Raw genomic sequence first — 21,979 nt, 5'->3', positions numbered from 1 at the left:
TATGGCTCTACAGTCACCAGCAGAGTGGCTCCCTTTTACCTGATGGGACAGCTGAAGTGGCGTGATGCCTCTGGTTTGTAAATCCCTGGTCTAGGAGTCCTTAAAGGAAATTTTGTCCCCAGTGGGACCATTGGCTTCATCCTGTACCCCTGCAATTTATCATTAATGGATATTTGCTGTCAACAACAACAACAAAAATCTATTCTATTTAAACTTTATAAAGGATAAATCAGCATCATCCAGAAGGCTAGAAGATTGAGAGAAACCTATATTCATCTATATGTTCCCTGCTATCATCATAAAACCCAACATAGTTTTAATTTTTTCTCAAACTTTTATGTTTAGTATCTACGGTACCTACCCCCTACCCCAATTTATCTGTCTCCAAATGTTGTAAGGGCTTGAGATTAGAGAATTAAAGGAAAACACATATAAAGCTGAGCTTCAGGAAGACTCAGCTAATAGGTAACTTCAAGGTCTTTGGTCTGTAAAATACTGATAAGAATGTGTGTCTTGGTTTCTTATAAGGTAGTATTTCAGCATCTCATAAAGAGGCTATCAGGGAAGATAGCAGCTTGAGAGGAAAAAAAACCCCACACATAGTATCAGACAAAAGGGATCAATGAGATGAATGCCAGGGCGATTACAGTGAATGTAGAATATCCTCTGTGTGATGGCATCTTCCCTAATTATTTAAGATTGCTTGTAAAATTGATTTTATGTAAACACAACAACACTCAGCAACAGCCAACTTCTTGCAGGCAACATAAGTTGTTGGGGATTTATTGACCTGTCATTCACATGTGTTACTTTACTACCACTTAATGGTCTGTTTAGATAGCCTTGGTGTGTACAAACTCCCCACCCTCAGCTCCAAGCATCACACGTTGACAGATAGCTGCCACAGAGATAAAATAAGGAACCACATGCCAGAGCATACTAGGGCATGGAAACATTTGTTATTTTCTAATCAAATGCAGGACTTTTCTCAGGAGCTAGAGTAGGAGGTGAGGAGTCCACATCTTTCTACTTTTTACTATTTGTTGAACATGGAAACAATAACAACAACAAAAAATACTAGACTCAGACTTAGTTGCAGGTCCTAATTTCAACTCTTACTGGTGACTTAGTGCCATGGGTGTATCAGATTATGTCTCTAAGCTTCAGTCTGGTCATCTGTAAACAAAAAAAGCAATGCAATCCCTGTCCCATTCTTGAATTTCCTAGGACATTAAGGACGAAATGGTTATAACGTGCTATACAAATGTGTGATCAAACACCACACACATACATACACACATACTTAATGCAGTCAGAGTTGTCAGCAAGCATGCTTGGAAAATACAAAGAGCTATTTGCCTTGGAGAGGTTAGGGGGTAAAGAACTAGGGCACAGTTGCTACTCTCGAGGAGATTACAGTCAAATAGAGAAGATGTCACATTTTGTAGACCTGAGACATTGTTTATTTTACATTATAACATTTCTCAAATTGAGGTATATCTCATAGCTAATGGCATATCTTAGAATGAAGACTTTTTCTTTCTTAGTGGTGCATGAGTTAATGGTGACTCTTTTTCATACCCAATTGTGTCTTAGATTCCATGAAATTTAATAATACAGCCCCTCAGATAACTTTCCTTGGGGATCAAGGGAACTGTGGGAAGAGGGAGGTGTATCCCCAGAGGACAGATTCTGAAAGACTGCAGGAAGAATGACTGTGTAAGCTGCATGGCTGGAAAATTCATGTTGGACTGGATAAGAAGTCGTCTGGGGGAAAGATAATACATTTTGCAAGCATACCATTTTAAAATCCAAGGATTTCCTATTATATCATAATAGAAATGTAGAGAGAAGAATCTGACAACTAATGGGAAAGGGAAAGAATAAACAGTGAAGGCTGGCCTCCTGTGCCCCATTTAATGGAACAACCAACTCCTAGGGAGGTCCCAGAGTGATGGGATCCTCACATGCAGGACGCCAGCCCTCAGACTAGAGCTGACATCGTCCATCCTCTTTCCCACTCTGTACCCGTTGGGTGAACCCAGCTCTTAATCTAAAACAGAACGTTCAGAGTCTCAGGCTCTGTGACTGGCCTCCAGAGTGACCTCAACTCGATCCCAGGGCAGAGCAAACAACCTTAAAACTCAGGTTTAGTTTTTTAGCAGGCCTTTGCTTTCAGGAATGCAGTTATGTGACCATTTCCCTGACCCAGCCCTTGTCATAATGAATCCTTCCTTCCTATTGAATTATTTCCCCCTCTTTCCTCTAAAAGATTTATCCTGCATGCCAACCCTTAGTGAAACTTTTCTTGCTCGAGAAAAAATAAACAAGCAACCAGGATTTGAGTGGCCAGAGTTGGGACAAAATCAAATGGCGTTTCCTGTATTTTAAAAGATTGCAAAATATTCTAAAGATGAAGAAGAATGTTGATATAGCTTAAATGCCCAATTATAGCAACTGGAGTTCAAAATCCAATTAGTGGCATCTTTCGTCTCCCTCCCCCTGCTAATTTCCTCCTCTCCTCATGTCCTCTATTTACTCATCGTGACTGGCTTTATGCTTAGGTTTTATATTTCTATTTTCTCAGTATGACATCTACTTGGACTTTAACTATTTTGTCATGCATGTTTGGTTTTCACATTTTTCTCTCCCATCCTTATCTCCTGCATTGTATCTACTTCGACCTTTCCATCTGGTTATTTTTACCCTTCTTCCTATTGCTTTATTATTTTCTCTTTCCTGTTTATTGTTTCTCTTCCTTCACTCAGGCTTCCGTTTTTCTATTTGTCAAGTCTTTCTGCATTCCTTGTAAAATAATAATTATTGAATCAAGGATACTCCCAAAATGACAGGGTATAGGCAAATGAGAAACTGTGCTCCGTTATAGTTACTAGGTATTAAAAATAAACTTGACCGAGGCTAACGTCAAACAGCCTTGAGGTTGTTAACATCCCATTTAAGGGAGGCTCCCAAGGAGGACTCTGAAAGGAATGTTGTCATTTGCCCGGGGATGAGGATAATGTTGGAAAATAAAGGGGGTTGCAGGGAGAGGCAATGTAGTGCAGTGGCTGTAGCCTCTGGTGCCAGACTTCCTGTGTTCCTGCACCAACCCTAATGCATACTTTAGCTGTATAACCTTAGGAAAGTTACTTCTCTGGATCACATTTGTCAAATAAAGATAATATAATACAACTTTTATACAATTTTTGTGAGGATTAAATCTCTTAGTATATTTAAGCACTTAGAACAGTGCCTAGAACACAGTAAGAGCTATGCACATATTAGCCATTATCATTTGCTTTGGTCATGCAAGTTGGCATCACATTTAAGGAAACATGTTTTGAGAAATGTATTTCCCCTTTCATGTGTGCATATGAAATGAAGCTTGAGAAGGTCCTAAAGCCGTGATTCTCAAAGTTGAGTCCTTGGACCAGCAGCATCAACATTACCTAGGAATCTAGTAGAAATGCAAATTCTCAGGCCCTATCCCTCCCCTACCCCTGGTCAATTGAATGAGAAACCTGGAGCATGGGCCAGGCAATTTGAGTTTTAACAAACCCTTCAAGTGATTCTGATGATGCTGATGTTTAAGAACTACCACTGTAGGGTGGATATCCCCTCTCTATTCTCAGGCTGCCTTCAGAATATAGAATGTAGCTGTCTCCATCTCAATCCCCCACCACTACCACCAGCAACAGCCTGAGCCATTGTGTGGTCCATGTTGTCATCTTCAAAGTAACTTGAGTAGGGTGCAAGATAGCAATATTCTAACTGAGGAACATTAGAATCATCTCTTTCTTTGGCCCCAGTAGTGAATTGCCGGTTTCTTTGGGCTCAAAGAGTAGGAGTCCAAAAGCATATAGTAGGTGAGGACAGATTAAAACAAAGAGATGTTCTTTATTCTCATGGAATAGGCAGGCAAGACTAGATGGTCCAAACGTAGATTTAAACATGAGTGCTTTTCACCTCTCAGAATAATCAAGACAACTGGCAATAAACGTTCAATGACCTGTGTTTAGAATTTCCAAATTGTCTCCTTTGGGGCATGTTTAGAAACTTTCAAAGTTGATACTCTTTACAGCAAATCAGTGTGTGCTCCTTTGAAGCCTCTGGGGTGGTGGGAGAACTTTCCCATGCAGGGACATGGACTGGGTAGCCTCACCCGTGGGTGTGATATTTGTGGCATTGCCTATGTCCTGAAGAGCACCAGGTAATTCACAGAACCTGTGAAACTCTCCGTTAAAGATGGCAGAGGATTACATATACCTCTCTTATTAAACGTATCAGGAGGCCAGGCACAGTGGCTCATGCTTGTAATCCCAGCACTTTGGGAGGCCGAGGTGGGCGGATCACCTGAGGTTAGGAGTTCAAGACCACCCTGGCCAACATAGTGAAACCCCATCTCTACTAAAAATACAAAAAAATTAGCTGGCTGTGGTGGTGCGCACCTGTAATCCCAGCTACTCCCAGCAGGAGAATCGCTTGAACCCTGGAGGTGGAGGTTACAGTGAGCTGAGGTCATGCCACTGCACTACAGCCTGGGCAACAGACCAAGACTCCATCTCAAACACATAAAAAATTGTATCAGGAAAACACAGCTGGCACCAGCTGCTGAAGACTTCCCAAAGCAACAGTAGGTCACGGGTCACAACCTTCCCTCACAGACAGACTTCCCAGAAATCCTCATGGAAGAACTAGAGTGAGAATACCTAGATTAGGAGGCCCACTCTTCACAATACCACCTAAGAGCAATGGTTTCCCAAAGGTATGCTACTGCGGCATTTGCTATGCAAGCACAAATTCCTGTGTCTGATTAGGATGTTATACCTTTATATTCAGCCAGATTGGTTTGGTTAGTCTCATTTTATTGATTCAGAGACTGAGGTTCAGAGAGATTGTAGGGATGAAAGGCAAAAAACGAGTCATAGAGCCAAGGTGAGAGCCCATGTCCTCTGAATTGCGATCCTCGGCATTTTCCAGTTCACTGTCTGGCTCCTCTCTGCCAGCCCAGTGCACAAGACGGTCTCTAGTTCTTCATCATGGAGAGAGCATGGCTCCTCAGCAGGCAAGCCCCTTTCTGAACCTAAGAAATGAAAAGATGATTTGCTTGTTAGATTTCACAGCCCCTGTATTGATAGCCTCTGCTATCCTCCAGTATTTTCCTAGACTTCCAGTTGGTAGAACTAGGAGGCTGAGCAATGTTAGAGAATGATGACCATCAGCATCTGCAGTGCTGTCCAGTATAACTTGTATGATGATGCAAGTGTTCTGTATTTATGTTATCTAACATGGTAACTGCTAAAGAGCTACATTTTTTTAATTTAATTTTTTAAATTAAGTTTTTAATTGGCCAGGTGCGGTGACTCACGCCTGTAATCCCAGCACTTTGGGAGGCTGAGGCGAGCAGATCACCTGAGGTCAGGAGTTCGAGACCAGCCTGGCCAACATGGTGAAACCCCATCTCTACTTAAAAAATACAAAAATTAGCCAGGCGTGGTGGCAGGCACCTGTAATCCCAGTTACTCGGGAGGCTGAGGCAGGATAATCGCTTGAACATGGGAGGCAGAAGTTGTAGTGAGCTAAGATTGCACCATTGCACTCCAGCCTGGGGGACAAGAGCGAGACTTCATCTCAAAAAAAAAAAAAGTTTTTAATTTTAAATTTGAATAGCAACATGTCCATAGGCATTAGACTACACAGATCTGTAAGATCATTTTTTAGTTGAGTGTTTAGAATGAGTTTCATTTGGAGGAAGAAAAAAATAGAAACATAATTTAACTTCTGCCCCTTAACTTCTTGAAACAAATCATCAAATAGAATCCACTTTTCTGTCAAACATCTCGCATGTCTGATTAGAATGATCTGGGGGTCCATGAGGCCCTGCACCCCAGCAGAGCCCTGCCCCATTACTGCATGGCAGTTGTTAACCAGTTGTCTGGCTTTTACCTGAGAAGTCAGTACAATGACTCCTTCCTTCTCTTTCTCCCTCCATCCTCTCTTCCTCCCTCCCTCCCTCTCTCCTGAGAGCAAGCTTTATTTATTGTTATTATTTCCTATTAACCAATAGGATGGGATATGAGCAGTATATAGAATAACAATGAGAGTTGTCCTCTATATCGGGCAAAAGGCTTGGGTTTAGAATTATCAACTGGACTCTCAACTCCTGTCTTTAAAAGAAAAAGTATGGGTGGTGATGGCCCTGCATCATTGTTTGGGGACAGGGGGACAGGGACCTGTTTCCTCAGCCCTTTTTTTTCTTTGTAGCCTCAGAACTCTAGCTTTGAAATCACACTCACATGCAGGACTGGCTCCTCTTTCTCTGGAATGAGGCTGACATCCTCCTCACCTGAGAACATTCTTTTCCCTGCTACAAGCTCACCGTGGCAGGAGGTGGGCTGATGTGCGATATATTTGGCACCAGTGAGTTGCAGTTTATTTCAGTTGTCTACGTACATGCTCCCAGAAAAGAATATTTTCAGACAGTCCAGCCTTCTTTATGCTTTCAAGGGTAGAAAACCAGCTAGCCAAATTCTATTCTTTCAGACAGCTTAAAAGAAGATAAGAAATAAACCGTTTACCCAATTAAGTGCATTTCTTTCCTTCATTAGCCAGCTAATAATAAAAATTTGTATAGGTGCACTGGTTCCAAATTATTCCATTTTGGATATCACCTATAATCTGTTTTGCCGTAAATGCATCATTAACTCTTACCTATGAGGTCATACATTGAGTTGTACCCCCATGGCCCTAATAGATACTTACAGGCAGAATAAAGCGTACACTCCTCGCTCCCCACTTGTCCTCTATTTACCATCGTAGCCCTGTAGTTTGCAGTGCACTCCACGTACTAGTCACATAGCCATTCTAAGATGTGCCCTCTCTCTTCTTATACCAGATTCAAACTATTCCCTTTGTCTCAAGCACCTTTTCCTGACTTGTCTATTTGCCAAGATCCATAGAAAGGACCACACAGCCCCCTTTGTGTCCCTGGTATGTCTTTATCAGACTATGTTGCCTGTTCACGTTTGGTCTCTGGATCCTTCAAGGGTTCAAGGGACAGAAACTCAAATCAGCTTAAGCTAAAGAGGAAGTTTATTGGACGCTGGGCGTGATTACTCATTTATTAAATTCAAATTTATGAGGCACCTATCCTACGTGTCGGCCACTGAGCAAGACACAGACAATGAAAAGGTGACATTTCTCCTTCAGCCTGGGGCCCCAAATGAGCATCCCTGGAGTAAGCCTCAGTTTCCCCTACCTTGAGGATCCTGGTTCAGCCAGACCTTCAGATTAATGCGAAGCCATCAAGACTGTATCAGTTGACCTCCTGCAAGTGCATTTAAAAATATATATATATTGCTGTTTGCCACTGAGGTTTTCTGGTTGTTAGTTTTGCAGCAATAGGTGATCTGCATAACAGCCTGTCCTGCCCTCCTTTCTGTTCTCCTTCATTCCCTTTCTGTTACCCAAGGGTTTGAAAAGTGTTCTGAGTGGAATTCTAGATCTTCTTATATATTTCCTAAACCAGGACCACAGTTCTTAGTCTAGGTAAACACATGACCTAAGAAGGAGCAATCAGAACTCTCACAGATACGCCGTGATCAGTGTTTAAAGCCCTAATGCAGAATCCAGAGATCTGGGAGGGGCCCCAGTTTCTGCTTTCCTCAAGCTTGTTTGTTTGGCATTTCCGTCGGTCTGTGAGCTAACCCAGGGTCCAGCACATTTCCTCTTTAGCTTAAGCTGATTCGAGCTGAGTTTCTGTCCCTTGTAACCTTGAAGGATCCAGAAGCAGAATATGAGCAAGCAATAAAGTCTGATAAAGATACACCAGGGACACAAACGGAGCTGTGGAACCACAGAAGGAGGGCATCTAACCCACTTGACAAGTCAGTGGAGGCTTTTTGGGGAAAGGGGCGGTTAAAGTTGAAAACTAAAGGTTGGCCAGAAAAGTGGAAAGGGAAGGGTGGGGAAAGGGAACAACCTCTCAAAGGCATAGAGGCTGGGGTGGAGAGGGGCGGGTCACACTGAGAAACCAAGTTGGAAAAGTTAACAGGAGCTAGCATGGGAGGACCTTGTAGGTCTATGTCAAGAAATGGGATTGTTCCTGATGGTAGGTGGAGTTATTGAGCGATTTTATAAGAAGGGAAAAAGTAACTTTTTAGAAAGGTTTGTTTTTGTTTTTCTGGCTGCAGGGCAAAGATTGAAGTCATGAAACTACTCGAGGTTGTTTAAAGCATTCAGGCATGAGATGAAGGTATCCTGGATTCGGGTGGAGGCCTTGGGCCTTCATATAGGGCTTCTTCAGAGTTGGTGCAATATTTGTTGAATTAAAATCGGAGAATTAAAGTCATTTTCTGAGGTTCCCTTTGAGAGGAGCTGTACCTTCTACTTAAGATTATGAGGAACCATAAGGGGGCGATTGTTTGGCCACTAGTTCCTTATATTTCCTCCCAGGAGACTCTTCTGAACATGTACAATATGGGGTGTCACCACCCTCGGGCCACCAACTCCTCTTATTGTTCAAGATGTGCTAGGTGTTACGTTCACCCAGAATAAAATGATTCTCATTTACTTACCTAGCAACTGTCAAAGCCTGAAATTTCATTCTGTGGGTGTAGGCAATTTTCCCCTTGTAAATGTGGCTTCATCTCAAGTTTGTTATCTGCCAGCAACAGTGAACAGAGGTGCTACAGTTGCTCTTCCTTTCTCCTATGAGCAACAATTTAAGACCAATTCTGCCAGAATACAAATATACAAATGCATCTATTAGCAATTGTCCCTCTTGAGTCATGTGCTCAAGAGGTTTAGTGGGTTTGCCTGAAGACCTTCAGATGAAGAAATGACTTGAAGATGCACAACAGAAACCCAGCAGGAGAAAACAGTGGCTTAATTCCTTTTGGAGCCATCAGGGAAGAAAAAATCTGTTTCCTGGATGGACCGGAGGACACTGGCTTTGGGTGACTGAGGATCTAGGTTTTTATTGAAGAAAATAAATTTAAAAATAAGACACAATGGGAAGCGTTTAGAGGAACAAAGGTGAATTTTACCCAGACCGCCCTCCTTCTTAACAACACCTTATGGGTAGGAAACACATTGGCTGGGATGTCTTCAGAGAACTGAAGTGGGGAGGAGTTGAAGCAAGAAGGAGAAAAAACTGGCTTCTGTGTTGCGTAGGCAATCATTCCTTGTTTTTATAATATTCCTCTCTTATTTATAGTATCTTCCACACCTTTCTGTCGTATAGGCAGAATAAGATATGTCCGAGGCTCCCTCCCCACAAGTCCTCTGGACACAGGAGGGCCTTGACTTTGAAATCCACCCTCAGCAGGCCCCTGTGAGTGTGAAGTGGTTCACCATCAGGTCCTCTCCCCATCTCTTGGGGTCTTTTGACCACACACATAAGGAGGTCTCACTTCAGCAATGTCTTTGACCCCAAATGGCGTTCCCACCCTCCTGACAAAGCAGCTTTTGTGTCTTACGTCAAAATAATCACTTACCAAAAATGATGGCAAGGCTCAGAAATATTCCAGCTTTATCCTTAGGGAACAGAAAAAAAAAAAAAAAAAAAGAGCATTAAATGTTTAACCTGGATTGATGAGGTTTGCTGAAACTATTGGATAAAATGAAAACTTTCTTAGAGGCATAAATCACTAAGGAGACTTCCCCCGTCTCATTGATTTTTGGATTCGGTTGATGATTCAAGCACTAAGAACATAAGGCTAGGTGGAAGTTAAAGAAATGGAAATGCCACATTAACCTCTAAATTTTACCTATATGTTGATTTTTGACAGTGAAATACTATAATTAACTCAGACTATTTTCCACAGCTTTAATTTTTGCTGATGTTCAAAAGTATTGCAGAAAAGCTGATTCCTAATTATTACATACAGCATTGCATAAATTTCTTCCTAATTAAAAAGCCTCTAAATTCTAAATAATCAATTTACAAAGACGTATGGTTTTGAAAAATTAGGCATTTAATATCTAAAGATTTATTAGTAATTTGTACCATAGCTAATTAATTATGGTTATAATACTATTGTAGTCATAGTAGAGACTGATGTGATGATGTGATTGTAAATTTATTTTGATATGTCTTCTTTAATATCAGAGCATTACAATATACTTAGTTTTCCCTTTCATTCTTAATTATGCTTGAAAGCATTAGTTTAATGAAAGATAAGAGGGCTTGATAGTGTACCATCAGAATTTATTTGAAAAACTGTTTTCAACATGAAACAAACAAATTGTTTTTTTGCCCTGGCAAAATGAAATTTGTACTAAGTAATAAATTGGCAGACAGAAATGCTTAAAATTAAGTAGTATTTGATACAGAATTTTTTGTCAACCATTGTGACAATTCACAGAGAGCTTAGTGTAAGAAAGTAGTTTAACTGTACAAGGAAAGCCTGCTCACAAAAATGAATCAAACACAACAAACAATGATGGCGTTGCAAATGTTCACAAGCGTGTGGGGTAGGTGGGAAGGCTTGTTTTCAATCTTGTTTGTCAGTGAATTTCTAGATATTAAAAAAAATCTAGAAACTGTTTTGATTACTAGGTTTTTCTTCAAAGTTTTAAGAGGAGAGAGATTTATGATTTAGTGGTAGAAAAGGCCACTGATCTGTTTCATTGAATAGAAACACATCCTTTTGAATAAAATAGAGGACAGAAACATAATGCCAGTTGCAAGAAAGAAGGAAAAGGAAGATGATGAAAACAGCTTCATAATATATATGGAGCTCAGAGAGCAGCGTGCCACATTTAGGTTGGCTAAAGGATATTTCCACATGCAGAGCCTCTGGAAGAGGTTTCTGGGGAGGTGGCAGAAACAATCTGTCCATTTTTTGGATGGAATTCCAAGTACCAGAGTTGATTGGGTGAGACCTGTCAGGTTACCCACAGCCTTGCCTTCTTTGTTTTAGATAGTAATCATTTTGGATTATTCTGCTGCTGCTTTAGTGATAGCACTAGTGCACACTGCTGTGGTTATTGTTGTGGCTTTTACCCAACAATGTCCATTTTGTCATGTGCTTCTTCCCTCGTTTTTCCACAGCCATCATTTGAGGGACATCTGTCACTGATTAGCTGTGTGACTTTGAGGAAGTAACTAAATGTTGCTCAAAAGTCTCAATTTCCTCATCAGTAAAAGGGTACCAGCAATAGGACCAACTCAGTGTTGTTGCTGTGACAATAAAATACAGCAATATATGCTAGTCAGCTCTGCTTGGCACATAGGAAGTTATCATAGTACTTAGAGTAGAGGACCAGTGCAGAGAACTGGGTTTTGGGAGAATGAGAGACCTTGGTTTTCCATTCATTCATTTTACAAGTATTTACTGAGCATCCCCTCTGTTTTCAGTACGGGGCTTTTTTGCTGTCGACCTAAAAATCAATAGAATATATGAATATCTGCCCTCTCAAAATTTGCACTAATAGAAAGTACACCTGTATGCATAGAAATAATTAAAATAACTAGTTATCTTCGAAGCGCATTGGGGCACAAGGGAAAAGAGCATTAGCCTGAAAATGTATAAAAGAGAAGACAATAATATTTGAGCCTTGAACAAAGGTAAACCAAATGGGGAAGAGTACTGATGTAGATAGCAAAAGGTTCCAAGACAGGTGGTAAGGAGACATAAGTTTGGATCGGTCGTGGCTCAAGGGGTAAAACAAGGCTGGCGGAAAGATAAATTTGAAGGCTTAGACAGAGGCTGCAGTTATTTATCTAATCAAGTGCTGTCATCTGAATGTTTGTATCAACCCAAAATACATATATTGAAACTTAATCACCGATATGATGATATTAAGAGGTAGGACTTTTAGGAGGTGTTTAGATTGTGAGGATAGGGCTCTCATGAATGGAATTAGCACCCTTATAGAAGAGGCCTGAAAGCCAGGTGCCATGGTGCATGCCTGTAGCCCCCAGCTACTCAGGAAGCTGAGAAGGGAGGATTGCTTGACCCTGGGAGTTTGAGAGTTTGACAAGGAAGCTTGTGTGCCTCTTCTACCATGTGAGGACACATAGAAGACACTATCTATGAAGAAAAGCCCTCACCAGACACTGTATCTGCCAACACCTTGATCTTGCACTTCCCAGTCTCCAGAATTATGAGCAATAAATTTCTGTTGCTCATGAATTACCCAGTCTAAGGTATTTTGTTGCAGCTGCCCAAATGGACTAAGACTGGGTGAAAGACAACCTGTGGGATATAAAAACACCAAAGGTAGCTGTGTGAATATTAGAAGACCCATTCATTTTTATCTCTTCAAAATATAATAGTACAGGCTTTTAAATATGTCATGGAAATCTACTCAAATAGAATAATGAAATGCATATCCTACCATATTTATCAAGTTTGGGCTTCACAGTAGTAAAAGCTGTCATCAAAGGAAAAAGTTAAAAATTACTCTCTTGGCATATTTCATCAAATGCCCAATAAACTTTCAACATGCTTCCTTCCATCAACAAATATTTATTCAGCTCTTAGTAGATTCTCAGAACCCTGCTAAGCCCTGTATGTCTAAAGCAGTTTGACTTTTCCTAGTACTTTTCAGCAAAACAATAATAACTTTGATAATATTTTTTAAATTTCAATAGGTTTTGGGGGAACAGGCAGTGTTTGGTTACATGGATAAGTTCTTGGTGATTTCTGAGATTTTGGTGCAGCCATCACCCAAGCAGTGTACACTGTTTACAATGTGCAATCTTTAATCCCTCATACCCCCCTGCCACCTTTCCCCCAGGTCCCCAAAGTTTATTGTGTCATTCTTATGCCTTTGTGTCCTCATAGCTTAGCTCCTACTTATAAGTGAGAATATACAATGTTTGATTTTCCATTCCAGAGTTACTTCACTTAGAGTAATGGTCTCAAACTCCATTCAGGTTTCTGCAAATGCCATTATTTCATTCCTTTTTATGATTGAGTAGTATTCCATGGTATATATACTGTATTTTCTTTATCCACTCATTGTCTTATGGGCATGTGGGCTGGTTCCATATTTTTGCAGTTGTGAATTGTGCTACTGTAAACGTGCATGTGCAAATGGCTTTTTCATATAATGACTTCTTTTCCTCTGGGTAGATGCCCATCAGTGGGATTGCTGAATCAAATAGTGGATCTACTTTTAGTTCTTTAAGGAATCTCCACACTGTCTTTCACAGTGGTTGTACTAGTTTACATTCCCACTAGCACTGCAAAAGTGTTCCCTTTTTACCACACCCATACCAACACCTACTATTTTTATGTTTTAATTATGATGATTCTTGCAGAAGTAAGATAGTATCACATTGTGGTTTTGATTTGTATTTCCCTGAAAATCAGTGATGTTGAGCATTTTTTCATGTTTGTTGGCTGTTTGTATATCTTCTTTCGATAATTGTCTATTCATGTCCTTCGCCCACTTTTTGATGGGATTGTCTGTTTTTTCTCTCTGATTTGTTTGAGTTCTTTGTAGATTCTGGACATTAGTCCTTTGTTGGATGGATAGATTATGAAGATTTTCTCTTACTCTCTGAATGGTCTGTTAATTCTTTTGGTTATTTCTTTTGCTGTGCAGAAGCTTTTTAGTTTAATTAAGTCCCATCTATTTATCTTTGCTTTTATTGCATTTGGTTTTGAGTTCTTAGTCATGAAGTCTTCGCCTAAGCCAATGTCTAGAATGGTTTTTCTGACATTATCGTCTAGAATTTTTATTGTTTCAGGCCTTAGATTTAAGTCCTTAATCCATCTTGAGTTGATATTCGTATAAAGTGAGAGATCAGGATCCAGTTTCATTCTTCTACCTGTGGCTTGCCAATTTTCTCAGCACCATTTGCTGAATAGGGTGTCCTTTCTCCACTTTGTTTTTGTTTGCGTTGTCAAAGATCAGTCGGCTATAAGTATTTGTGTTTATTTCCAAATTCTCCGTTTTGTTCCATTGGTCTATGTGCCTATTTTTATACCAGTACCATGCTGTTTGGGTGGCCATAGCCTTATAGTATTGTTTGAAGTCAGGTAATGTGATGCTTCCAGATTTGTTGTTTTTGCTTAGTCTTGCTTTGGCTATATCGGCTCTTTTTTGGTTTCATATGAATTTTAGGATTGTGTATTGTAGTTCTATGAAGAATGATGATGGTATTTTGATGGGATTTGCACTGAATTTTTAGATTGCTTTTGGCAATATGGTCATTTTTATGATATTGATTCTACCCATCCATAAGCATGGGATGTGTTTACATTTGTTTGTGTTGTCTGTGATTTCTTTCAGCAGTGTTTTGTAGTTTTCCTTGTATAGGTCTTTCACATCCTTAGGTATATTCCTATGTATATTTTTTTGACAGCTGCTGTAAAAGGGGTTGAGTTCTTGATTTAATTCTCATCTTGGTCACTGTAGATGCATAGCAGTGCTACTGATTTGTGGACATCGATTTTGTATCCCAAAACTTTACAGAATTCATTTATCAGATTTAGGAGTTTTTTGGATGAGTCTTTTGGGTTTTCTAGGTATACAATCATATATCAGCAAACAGCAACCGTTTGACTCCCTCTTTATCGATTTAGATGCCCTTTATTTCTTTCTCTTGTCTGATTGCTCTGGCTAGGACTTCCAGTACTGTGTTGAATAGAAGTGGTGAACGTGAGCATCCTTGTCTTGTTCCAGTTCTCAGGTGGAATGACTCCAAATTTTCCCCATACAGTATAATGTTGGCTGTGGGTTTGTCATAGATGACTTTTATTACCTTAAGGTATGTCCCTTCTATGCTGATTTTACTGAGGGTTTTCATCATAAAGCAAAGCTGGGTATTGTCAAATGCTTTTCTCTGTGTCTATTGAGATGATCATGTGATTTTTTGTTTTTAATTCTGCTTATGTGGTGTATCACATTTATTGACTTCCATATGTTAAGCCATCCCTATGTCCTTGGTATGAAACCCACTTGATCATGGTGGATTATCTTTTTGATAGGCTTTTGGATTCAGTTAGCTAGTATTTTGTTGAAGATTTTTGTGTCTATGTTCATCAGGGATATTGGTCTGTAGTTTTTTGTTACGTCCTTTCCTGGTTTGGGTATTCGGCTGATATTGGCTCCATAGAATGACTTAGGGAAGATTTCTTCTTTCTCTATTTTTTGAAATAGTTTCAATAAGATTGGTACCCATTCTGTGAATTTCTGATAGAATTCAGCTGTGAATCCATCTGTTCCTGAACATTTTTTGGTTGGCAATTTTTTTTTAATTACCATTTCAACCTCACTGATTGTTATTGGTCTGTTAAGATATTCCATTTATTTCTGGCTTAATCAAGGAGGGTTGTATATTTCCAGGAATTTATTCGTCTCCTCTAGTTTTCTAGTTTGTTCACATAAAGGTGTTCATAGTAGCCTTGAATGATCTTTTGTATTTCTATGGTATACATTGTAATATCTTCTGTTTCGTTTCTAATTTAGCTTATTTGGATCTTATCTCTTCTTTTCTTGGTTAATGTCCCTAATGGTCTATGAATTTTGTTTATCTTTTCAAAGAACTAGCTTTCTGTTTTTTCTATCTTTTGTTTTTTTTTGTTGTTGTTTGTTTCAATTTCATTTAGTTCTGCTCTGATCTTTATTATTTCTTTTCTTCTGCTGAATTTGGTTTTGGTTTGTTCTTGATTCTCTAGTTCCTTGAGGTGTGACTTTAGTTTGTCTATTTGTGTTCTTTTTGATGTAGGCATTTAATGCTGTGAACTTTTCTCTTGAGAATACTTTTGCTGTATCACAGAGGTTTTGGTTGTGTCACTATTATTCAGTTCAAAGAAATTTTAAATTTCCATCTTGATTTCATTGTTGACCCAATGACCATTCAGAGGCAGATTATTTAATTTCCACTTATTTGCATGGTTTTGAGGATTCCTTTTAGAGTTGATTTCCAATTTTATTCTGTGGTCTGAGAGCGTACATGTTATAATTTCAGTTTCCTTACATTTGCTGAGACTTGTTTTGTGACCTATTATATGGCCTACCTTGGAGAATGTTCGATGTGCTGATGAGTTGAATGTATGTTCTGCAGTTGTTGGTTAGGATATTCAGTAAATATCTGTTAAGTTCATTTGTTCTAAGGTATAGTTTAAGTCAGTTGTTTCTTTGCTAACTTTCTGTGTTGGTGACCTGTCTAGTGCTGTCAGTGGAGTATTGAAGTCCCCCAACTCTTACTGTGTTGCCATCTATCTCATTTCTTAGGTCTAGTCATAATTGTTTTATAAATTTGGGAGTTCCAGTGTTAGGGGCATGCATATTTAGGATTGTGATATTTTCCTATGGAACTAATCCTTTTATAATTATGTGATGTCTCTCTTTGTGTTTTTTAACTCTTGCTGCTTTGAAGTCTGTTTTGTCTGATTTAAGAAAAGCTAGTCCTTCTTGCTTTTGGTGTCCATTTGCCTGGAATATCTTTTTCCACCACTTTACCTTAAGTTTTTGTGAGTCTTTATGTGTTAGGTGAGTCTCTAGAAGACAGCAGATACTTGGTTGGTAAATTCTTATCCATTCTGCCATTCTGTATCTTTTAAGTGGAACATTTAGGCCATTTACATTCAATGTTAGTATTGAGACGTGAGGTACTATTCTGTTCATTGTGCTAGTTGTTGCCTGAATACCTTAGTTATTTTTTTCATTGTGTTATTGTTTTATAATCCCTGTGGGATTTATGTTTCAAGGAGGTTCTATTTTGGTGTATTTAGAGGTTTTGTTTCAAGATTTAAAGCTCCTTTTAGCAGCTCTTGTAGTGTTGTCTTGGCAGTGGTGAATTCTTTCAGCATTTGTTTGAAAACAACTTTGTCTTTCCTTCATTTATGAAGCTTAGTTTCACTGGATACAAAATTCTTAGCTGATAATTGTTTTGTTTAAGGAGGCTAAAAATAGGACCCCAATCCCTTGTGGCTTGAAGGGTTTCTGCTGATAAATCTGTTAATCTGATAGGTTTTCTTTCATAGGTTACCCTTTGTTTTTGCCTCACATCTCTTGAGATTCTTTCCTTCATCTTGAAGTTAGATAACCAGATGACTATGTGCGTAGGTGATGATTTTTTTTGTGATGAATTTCCCAGATGTTCTTTGAGCTTCTTCTATTTGGATGTCTAGATCTCTAGCAAAGCAAGGGAAATTTTCCTCGATTATTCCCTCAAAGAAGTTTTCCAAGCTATTAAATTTCTTCCTTGGGAACACCAATTATTCATAGGTTTGGTTGTTTAACATAATCCTACATTTCTTGGAGGCTTTATTCATTTTTTTAAATTTTTTTTGTCTTTATTGGAATGGGTTAATTTGAAAGCCCTGTCATCGAGCTCTGAATTTCTTTCTTCTACTTATTCAACTCTACTGTTGGAACTTTGCAGTGTATTTTGGATTTCTCTGTGCTATCTATTTCTCTGGAGATTTTTTTCATCCATATCTTGTATTATTTTTAAGTTTCTTTAAGTTAGTTTTCACCTTTCTCTGGTGTCTCCTTGAGTAGCTTAATAATCGACCTTCTGAATTCTTTTTCTGGAAATTCAGAGATATTTTCTTGGTTTAGATCCATTGCTGGTGAGTTCATGTGATCTTTGCGGGGAGTTAAAGAACCTTGTTTTGTCATATCACCAGAATCTTTTTTCTGGTTCCTTCTCATTTGGGCAGATGACGTCAGAGGGAAGACATGGGACTCAAGTGCTGCTATTCAGATTCTTTTGTCCCACAGGGTGATCCCTTGATAGGGTGTTCTCCCCCTTCCCCTAGGGAGGTGGCTGCCTAAGAACCAGACCGTAGTGACTGTTGTTTCTCTTCTGGGTCTAGCCACCCAGCAGAGCTACTGGGCTCCAGGCTTATGCTGGGGAGGGTCTGTAAAGAGTCCTGCAATGTGATCCATCTTCAGGCCTCTCAGTCATGGATACCAGCACCTGCTCTGGTGGAGGTAGCAGGGCAGTGAATTGAACTCTCTGAGGGTCCTTGGTTGTAGTTCTGTTTAGTGTGCTGGTTTTCTTGAATGCTGGTCGTACTAGCCGTGAAGTTGTCATGTGGACAGACTCTGGTTAGCCAGGCTATTACAGGCGGTGGAATTAACTGTTGTTTTCTCCTTTCTTCAAGTGGGGTTGTTCTTTTGTGAGTTGCTGAATGGCTTGAGTAGGTTGGCCTCCAGCCAGGTGGTGGCACTTTTGCAAGGAGCATCAGCTATAGTAGTGTAGTGCAGATACAAGCTTGCCATAAGGTTTCCTGGATAAGTATTCAGGTTAGTAGGCAGGGTCATAGAGCTCCCAAGACATTATGTCCTTCGTCTTCAGCTACCAGGGCAGGTAGAGAAAAACCATCAGGTTAGGGCAGGGTTAGGCATGTCTGAGATCAGACTGTCTTTGGGTGGGGTTTGCTGCAGCCGCTGTGGGGATGAGGTGTGGTTCTCAGGCCCATGGAGTTATGTTCCCAGGGGGATTATGGCTGCCTCTGCTGCATCATACAGGTCACCAGGGAAGTAGAGGAAAACCAGCAGCGACTGGCCTTACCCAGTTCCCATACAGCCAGCAAGGCCAGTTTCACTCCCATTGTGCCCCACCAACAGCATCGAGTGTATATCTAGGCAACAAGTGAGTATGGCTGAGATCTTGCCCCAGGCTACAAGCCTTCCTACTAAGAAAGAAACCAGGGCATTCAGGCCCCACCACTCTTACGTGCCCTGGTTTCTTGTGCGCATATCTACACTTCCCATTTGCTGCCCCTGCAACCTCAGATTCTGCACAGGAAGTTGAAATTATTACAGATTTCAGCTGGAAGTTTCCTTCTCCATGTGGTCCTTCCCCAATTCTACTGGCAGCCCTCCCCAAGGGTCCCTGTGAGAGAAAGTCAGAAATGGCTTCCCTGGGTTCCCTGGGGACTGTGTGCCTACAGGGCTATTCCTGCTGCTGCTTCTACCTTTATGTTTCACTTGGCTCTCTAAATTTGTTTGACCTCTAGGTAAGGTTAAATCCTCCCTTGATCTGGATTTTCAGGTTCCTCCATGAGGATGTGTGTTCAGAGGTGGACTTTCCCCATCACACTTTGGGCACTCACAGGTTTTCGGCTGTCTCACAGAGTTTACAGTGGCAAGCCACTTCCTTCAAAGGGTCTGTGAATTCCTTCATTTTTTCTGGTATGTTTCTGCAGTAGTTCTCGAAGCAGAAGTTCACAGTGTGAGTCTCCACACGCTGTTCTGTCATCCAAGTGGGACCTGCAAGTTAGCCCTGCCTCCTAGCCAACATTTTTGAAACCTCTCGATAATTTTATATTAGTTTATCTCTGTATTTTGCATTTTAAAACCCCAATATTGAATTTATTTAAAAAGTATTGAGTATCCATTCTGTTCCAAGCATACATATATTTGTTCACTTACCAAGTTCCTCATTATCATAATGTTTTCCATGTCCGTGGTCAGGAATGAAAATTCTTTGTACAAATTCAGGTAATGCATTTAGCCTCAGTGGGCCTTCATCTCTTCATTTATAAAATAAGGCCACTTCACAGCCCTTTTCCAGCTCAAAAATTACATGATTTGTGAAAATGTGTGGGTTGTTTTGATTAGAAAAAAAAAATTCTTACATACATTTCAAGGGCTGGTCTATATATTCTTAACTGGTTATAATTCTTACATGACCTTTAAAATGATAATTTTTCATATAGTCTTTAACTAAAATTTAGGATGAAGCTAAAGTAAATCTTTTTGGGTGAAATTTCCCCTAATTTTGGGATTCAGATATCATATAATTTTACATGAAATTTGTTTTTATTCCGTCTCAATGTATGTATCCAAGCACCAGTTTCCACCAAAATAGAAAGGCAGAGAAGCTCCAAGTTTGGGGGCTAGCTAAAAGAGATGTAACCAGGCACTTTTCCATCCCTCTGAGAACATAAAAAAATGAGACAGGCCCCTGAACTCTAGGCCATGGTTTCAAGGCTGGTCCATCACCATTAACTACAGGGCCCACATAAACACCCTGGATGCTACAACATAACTCCCATTATTATCGATGAAAGTTACACTACTATACCAAGGGGAAAGAAAAGCCACAATAAGGCTTTTAAAAAGCTATTTAATATATCAGCTTTCACAAAGATAGACGGTATCACTAAGACAAAACAAGAAAAGATGTGCCCAACTTTACAAGGTATTGGCACTGTTAATCATATTTTGAAATATTGCTGGCATATATCTTAGAAAACACAACACAGTTGCCATATTTCCAATGGGAGAGATGACAGTTTTAATGTTGAGATACACTGATAATTCCAAGCCCTCTTTTTTTCCCTTATTTGGGATAAACCAAGCTTTGTTTTTCCCCCCTATATGGGAAGTAGATTGGCAAACCAGGTGGATTCCAGAAGCTTAAGTCCTTAATTTTAGAAGCGATATCCTAAAGCACATTGTACATTCTGCCATATTCCATTATAAAGATATTATAAAATTGTATTACATAACTGTATAAATACATTCATGTGTATATAAATGTTCTAATGTTATAAAATTATCTACATTAATATATGTTTTATGTCCCTATACAAAAATGTTAAAATGTTATAAATTCATATACCTGTGTAATTTTAGATGGACTTACACAAAGGAAAGGTCCCTTGCATTTCTGCCCATTTTACTGATAAGGAATGTGAAGTTAATATCTGTCCAAAGTCCCCAGATTACATGTGGCAAACGCAATATGTGGCCTTCTTCTGCTTTCAGGGCTCTTTTCACTGTACCATCCTGGCTTTGCAGCATGAGATTGTTTACAGATAAAAAAGATACATAGACCTCATCCAGGAGGATGCAGGTTTCTTATTCTAGCTCCATGTGTCACTATGATGCTTCACTGAGAAATAAACCCCCTGGGCTTGCTGGCTTTGAAGTTCTTTCCTCTGACTTCAGTTAAAAGTTTAATAACTGTGGCAGATATTTTGGGTTGCTAGTCTTTCCTTAGTCCTTGCTAAAAGTATCTTTATTTTCTTCAGTGTATCAATTTGCATATTTAAAGTACTCCATCTTCCAAATCCCCTTGCATCAAGGGGTAGCCATGTGACACAGTCTGGGCCACCTAGATGTGAAGACAGTCACTGGATGGGGCTTCTGGGAAAACTGTTTGAACAGGAGCTTAATTGTTGGCTTTACTCTTTATCTTATCCACTTCATCCGTTTTCTTCTTCCTGCCTGAAATACACACACAATGCTGAAGAGGTAGCAGCCAGTTTGCAAACGTGAAGGCAACCGGTACATATTTAATTAAGAGAGTAGGAAGGTAGCAAAAAGCCTCTGTGTGAGTCCTGAACTACCTAACCTCAGACCTCTTGTTCTGGAAAAAACATAGGCCCTTAGCTTGTGAAGCTACTGTAGCTGCTGTGATGGAACCCAATCCTAGCTGATATATTAAAACCAACTAAAATTGGGAAAAAGAAAAATGTTAGCTGGAACCAGAAGAAAATGCAAGGTTTGTCTCTCAGGCAGAGACTGTTGCATACAACTAGCAAGTCTGCCATCAACTATCCACCTCTTGGTCTCCCATCACGAATGCCTTGAGTTAGGGTCTCTGTGGATGTTTCTAGAGAAGTGAGCCTTATGGTTAGGTTTTTATAACTTTGTCACTCTATGTCTCTATTTCCTTACTTGCAAAATGAGGATAAGAAATAATAAGACTTACCTCTGAGGATTCCCCTAAAGAGTTAATGAAGTAATATATATAATATGCTTAGGATAATGCCAGGCATACTGGAAGCATTTAATAATGCTACTCATTATTACTATAATCTGGCAGAAGAGGCAGATCATTCTTGATTGTGCATAGCCAAGGAGAACTAACTCCCAGAGACACAGTCCCAGCAATTCAATTCTCCTCTTTCCATAGACAGGATCCCAAAGAGAAGGACACTTCCTACTCCCCATTCTTTTTTTTTTTTTTTTTTTTTGAGGCGGAGTCTTGCTCTGTCGCCCAGGCTGGAGTGCAGTGGCCGAATCTCAGCTCACTGCAAGCTCCGCCTCC

At 39.8% G+C, this 21,979-nt stretch overlaps 1 protein-coding gene and 1 long non-coding RNA gene across 3 annotated transcripts in view; one reads left to right on the top strand and one right to left on the bottom strand.

Annotated features, from left to right (window-relative positions):
* Nucleotides 1-21,979, top strand: part of RARB (retinoic acid receptor, beta) — a 424,977-nt gene that overhangs the window by 202,045 nt on the left and 200,953 nt on the right. The window lies entirely within an intron of this gene.
* LOC105521893 lies at nt 4,811-6,629 on the bottom strand. Its single transcript, XR_001003354.1, has 2 exons — nt 6,347-6,629; nt 4,811-5,083 (listed from the first exon to the last, which is right to left on the bottom strand). It is a non-coding gene; the product is annotated as an uncharacterized LOC105521893 (long non-coding RNA).

Source organism: Colobus angolensis, unplaced genomic scaffold (assembly GCF_000951035.1).
Source record: "Colobus angolensis palliatus isolate OR3802 unplaced genomic scaffold, Cang.pa_1.0 Scaffold411, whole genome shotgun sequence".
Taxonomy (NCBI): Eukaryota; Metazoa; Chordata; class Mammalia; order Primates; family Cercopithecidae; genus Colobus; species Colobus angolensis.
This window is presented reverse-complemented; position numbering and strand designations above follow the sequence as displayed.